Genomic DNA, 6,047 nt, shown 5'->3' on the forward strand with positions numbered 1-6,047 from the left:
ACTTGACACACCCTTACATGACACCCATTATTACATGTCACCAAGATACATTGGCGACAATGATCTTCTCAACCTTCTAAGAATGAAGCTTCTGGGACACATCATCCTAGTCCTTGCCATCCTGGCAATTTCCCTCGATTGCTACCCATTAATCCTCCAAGAAGGAATCTTTGGGACATGTCAGCCCGCATTGACACCATCCTAACATTTCTTAAGCTTCCTTGCAACTACGTTGTCGGGGTCTTGCCTTACTCCTTCTGGAAACAACTTATGGGCTTAGGTGCCTAAGTGGGCCACTCCTTCGGGTGGCCTCAGTTCCGATTGGTCCACTGTTTTACTCCACCATGACAGCTTGCGTTGAGTCATCTAAGTCTTGTTCTCTCGGATTTTCCTCGAGCACCTCTTATTTAACCTCAAAGAGAACTCTCACAGGATGACTTATCTCAAGGCCTGCCCTGCACAAATGTGGTTGAAATTGGGATCATGTGGAGGCCACCATGTCCCGACCCCACGTCATATTGCTCCTTCGAAGAAAATTCCCCTTCAAACTTACGGGATATAATCCTTTGGGATAAGTTATCATATGGGCTCCATCTCTAGCTAATGGTAATGCTCTTTGTCTCTGCATTGTGAGCCTAGCCGAGCTGACGCCTCATTAGACTTGTCATTCCTTTGTGCTACTAATGAAAGCTTGCGAGTGTTGGGTTGTGTTATATTCTTTCCACGACTAGCCCACGTAGTTAACCAGGGGGTTAGAGGGGGGTCATAGCCCCCCCTTCATTGTGTCGATTGCGTAGCGGGGAGGGGGGGGGGGGGGGTCACAGGGGGTTTGAGGGGTGAAAGTAACCCCACTCTATGGGGTAATTTTGGTTTTGGAACCTATGTTAGGTTGGGTGGACCCACCTATGGTTTTGTGCATGATTTTCGCACATGTTTCTGGATGCGATGGTTTTCGGTCCATGGTTTTGGACGCGATGGTTTTTGGTCCATGGTATTGGATGCTTCGGCATGTATAAATATGTATTGTAATATTGAAAGGAAAATAATGAAAAATCAAGGTGGTAGTCTCGGTTTTGGCATCCAAGTTAAAATCTCTGTGTATATGTGTTTTATGTGTTATGCTCTCGCATTGTTTATTTTCTATGTTTTAGAATTCGTATGCAGGTAATTTCTATACAGGGTTAAAACCTACATTTGGTATTAAAGCTGTTTTGGCTTCAAGGGGACGCCTTTGTTGCTGATGGGTTTTGCTCCAGCTTGTGGTAGACATTGTTCAGTGGGAGATCTGCGAGATCGTTTCTAGTGGTAAAAGAAGATGGCGAGCAGTGGAAAGATAGAGATCAAGAAATTTAATGGTCATAGTTTTGAGTTGTGGAAACTCAAGATGGAGGATCTATTGGTGGATAAAGATTAGTGGATCGCGGTAGATCCGGGTACTAAACCAATGGGAGTGTCCGATGAAGAATGGAAGAAGTTAGATCGAAAATAAAAAAGCACAATACGATTGTGTGTCTCAGATTAAGTATTGCTAAATTTATCAGGGGAAGCTACGTCGAAGGCTTTGTGGGACAAGTTAGGGACTTTGTACCAATCTAAGTCTCTAGTGAATAAATTGTTCCTGCGGAAAAAACTGTATAACCTGAGGATGAAAGATGGAGACTTGGTGACAGAGAATTTGAATTCATTTAATACTATGGTAAGTCAGTTAGCATATGTTGATATTAAAATTTTAGATGAAGATAAGTGCATCAGTTTGTTGTGTTCTCTACCAGATTCATGGGATAGTCTGGTTATTGCAATAGGTAGCAATGCAACTGCCTTGCAGTTTGATGAAATAGTTTCATCCTTGCTGACGGAGGAGATGAGACAAAAAAATATGGAGAGCCAGAATGGTGATGCCTTGTCTGTATGAGGACGGTCCCAGAACAGAAACAAAAATAAGTCATCGAGTGGGAGATCTAAATCTAGAGGGAGATCTAAATCTCCAGGAAAACCTGTAAAGGTGGTGTGCTAGAAATGCGGAAAGGAAGGGCACTACAAAAGGGACTGTAAATCTAAAGCTCCTGATAAAGGAAAGGGATCTGATGATGCTCCTTCTGTAGAGGCGAAAACCACCTCAGATGAAGGTGGGGATGTGTACTTGGCTTCTTCAAATACACATGTAGATCATGAGGCATGGTTGATTGACTCAGGTGCATCCTTTCAATTCACTCCCCATAGAGAGTAGTTCCGCGAGTATGAGAAATACGATGGTGGTGATGTCTTCTTAGGGGATGATAGGAAGGCTAGAATCATTGGTCGCGGAAAAGTAAAGTTGAAGTTGCAAGGTGGAAGGGTTAGAACACTTCCGGGTGTTCTGCATATTCCTGCATTGGCCAGAAATCTAATTTTTGTAAGCAAGTTGGATGATGCAGGTGTAAAAATAGTGTTCGATAAGGATACATGCAAGATGGTTCAGGGAGCACTGGTATTAACGCGGGGAATTCGGATTGGAACTCTGTACAAGCTGCAAGGTAGCACAATTGTTGATAGGTGCAACAGTTTTGTGGTTCCTGAAAGTGGAGCATAAAATCTAGTGGTCTTTGGAGAGAAGACCATGCTGTGGCATCAAAGGCTTAGACATATTGGAGAGAAGGGCCTTCGAATACTTCATGGTAAAGGTATGGTAGAAGGTATGAGTAATAGCTCTCTAGATTTTGATTTTTGTGAAAATTGTGTATATGGGAAGCAGAATCGGGTGAGTTTCCCCTCTGGTGGTAAGAGGGCGAAACATATATTAGAGCTTGTGCATAGTGATGTGTTTGGACCTGTGAAGGTTCCATCACTGCGTAAGTTTGTGTACTATGTATTGTTTATAGATAACTTCTAAAGGAATACATGGATATATTTCCTTAAGAAGAAATATGAAGTCTTTGACAGGTTTAAAGAATTCAAGGCTCTTTTGGAAAACCAGATAGAGAAGAAGATAAAGGTGCTAAGGACAGATAACGGTGGAGAGTTTTGCACTAAGGAATTTGAATAATTCTGTAAGAAGTATGGTATAGCACGAGAGAAGACTACTCCATATATACCTCAGCAAAATGGAGTTGCAGAAAGAATGAACAAGATGATGGAAAGGGCAAGAAGCATGCTCAGTGGTGCTGGGTTAGGACAAGAATTATGGGCAGAGGTGGTGGAGACAGCATGTTACCTGGTCAATAGATCACCTTCATCAGCGTTGGTGGATAAAACTCCCCAATAGGTACAGATTGGTAAGAAACCCTTTCTTTCACATCTAAGGGTATTTGGATGTGATGCATATGTGCATGTTCCAAAGGAGAAACAAACCAAGTTGGATAATAAATCTCAAAAGTGCATCTTTATTGGGTATAAGGATGGTTTAAAGGGTTATAAGCTTTGGAACCCAATAACAAGGAAGGTTGTGTACAGCCGAGATGTGGTGTTCATAGAGGTGAAAGATGTTATTAAACATGAAGTCCAACCAAAGGAACCTGAGAAGATAGAGTTTGAGCTAAAGGAGGGAGAATCAGACTCTACAGCAGAGGAGGAATCAAAAGATGAAGAGCCACAAACTCCGAGTGTGAGAAGATCAATTTGAGAAAGAAGGCAGCCAGAAAGGTATAGTCCATATGCTTTCTATTCAAATTTTGCTTTATCTATTACTGATGATGATCCCAGAGCTGTGAAGGAAGCAGTAGATTCAGAGGATGTAAAACTCTGGAAAGAGGCCATGGTTGATGAAATGGCATCTTTGCACAAAAATGAGGCTTGGGATCTGGTGGAGTTTCCAGCTGGAAGGAAACCCATTGGCAGAAAATGGGTGTTCAAGAAGAAGACGAATGTAGAAGGAAAGATGGAGAAATATAAAACTCGGTTGGTAGAAAAAGGTTATTCCCCGGTGTCGGGAATTGATTTTGGTGATATTTTTTCTCCTGTTGCCAAGGTAACTTCTGTTAGATTACTTTTATCCGTTGTTGATGCTTTTGATTTTGAGGTAGAACAGATGGATGTGAAGACAACATTTCTTCACGGGGATTTGGAAGAGGAAATCTACATGAAGCAACCTGAAGGCTTTGTCGTGAAGGGTAAGAAAGAACTGGTATGCAAGTTAAAGAAGTCTCTGTATGGGTTAAAATAGTCACCAAGTATGTGGTATCAAAAATTTGATACATTTATACGGGGACTTGGCTTCACCAGAAGCAAAGCATATCAATGTGTGTATTTTAAATTAACTGGTGACCGTGTTATTTATTTGGTCTTGTATGTGGATGATATGTTGCTGGTTGGAAATGACAAAGAAATTATCCAGGATTTGAAGACCCAATTGTCCTCCAAATTCGACATGAAAGATCTTGGTGCTACAAACTATATTTTGGGCATGGAAATTAAAAGAGATCGGGCAAAGAGGAAGCTATGGTTAAACTAGAGGAAGTATGTCGAGACAATATTGCAGAGATTTAATATGGAGGATAGTAAACCGGTGAAGGTTCCTATTCCTGTAGGTGTAAAGTTATCTGCTGAACAGTGTCCCAAGACACAAGAAGAGGAAGAGGACATGTCCCGTGTTCCATATGCAAGTGCAGTCGGTACCCTGATGTATGCAATGGTCTGTACTAGACTAGACATTGCACATGTAGTGGGAGTATTGAGCAGGTTTATGTCAAAACCAGGAAAGGAGCATTGGATAGCAGTGAAGCAAGTTTTTAGGTATTTGCGTGGCACTCGTGATTATGGTTTATGCTACCAAGGAAGACCAAGATTGGACAGAGTGTTGGACATTCATGGCTTTGTTGATGCAGACTGGGCTGGAGATCTGGATTAGAGAAGATCTACAAGTGGGTATGTGTTTAACCTATTTGGAGGTGCAGTCAGTTGGATGAGTAAGAAACAATCTGTAGTGGCACTATCAATTACAGAGGCAGAATACATGGAAGCCACTCATGCAAGCAAGGAAGTAGTCTAGTTGCAGATATTGTGTTCAAGTATGGGGTTAGTACATGAAGCTATAAGGATAGACTGTGACAGCCAAAGTGCAATTTTCCTGGCAAAGAACCCTGCATATCATTCAAAGACAAAGCACATTGATGTTCAGTATCACTTTGTGAGGGATATGATAGAAGACAAAAAGGTGTTGCTGGTAAAGGTGGACACTTTGAAGAATACTGCAGATGCATTAACAAAATCTATGAGCTTTGAGAAGTTCTCTTGGTGTAGAGAAACAATGGGCGTTGCAGGGCTAGATAAATGACTAAGCTCTCTTGTGGCCCCCTGTGGAAAGAAAACAACAAGTGGGAGAATTTTGGGTTGTGTTATATTCTTTCCACGATTAGCCCACGTAGTTAATCGGGGGGTTAGAGCGGGGGCAGAGCCCCCCCTTCGTTGCGCCGGCTCGGAAAATTTTGGTTTTGGAACCTATGTTAGGTTGGGCAGACCCACCTATGGTTTTGTGCATGATTTTTGCACATGCTTTTGGATTTGATGGTTTTCAGTCCATGGTTTTGGACACGATGATTTTTGGTCCATGGTATTGGATGCTTCGGCATGTATAAATATGTATTGTAATATTGAAATGAAAATAATGAAAAATCACGCTGGTAGTCCCGGTTTTGGGATCCAAGGGAAAATCTCTGTGCATATGTGTTTTATGTGTTATGCTCTCGCATTATTTATTTTTTGTGTTTTAGAATTCGTATGTAGGTAATTTCTGTACGGGGTTAAAACTTACACCGAGGTGTGGCCTTTGAGCCATGTCACCCCACCATTCACCTAATTACAATAAGGCAAAATATAGGCATCCAATCCAGGAATTCCACAACAAGGTTTTCATCAGACTGTTGGATAAGGTATGTTTTGCTAAGGCCATAAGATTGAGCCTTAACCTGCCTTTGCTACAACCTAGATCACCGCAAAAGCTTTTCCATGGCCTGCTTATGGGGTCATACTAGATCACAAGCATACACTCGAACTTGAATCTGGTGGTTTTCATAATAGCTTGCTCCCTTCCTGCACCATGCACCGCTCCTAAAAGAACTCTACCTTGGCTCGGT

Source organism: Pinus tabuliformis, chromosome Q (genome assembly GCF_031772625.1).
Source record: "Pinus tabuliformis cultivar Carrire ecotype Pingquan chromosome Q, CPIR1, whole genome shotgun sequence".
Classification (NCBI taxonomy): domain Eukaryota; kingdom Viridiplantae; phylum Streptophyta; class Pinopsida; order Pinales; family Pinaceae; genus Pinus; species Pinus tabuliformis.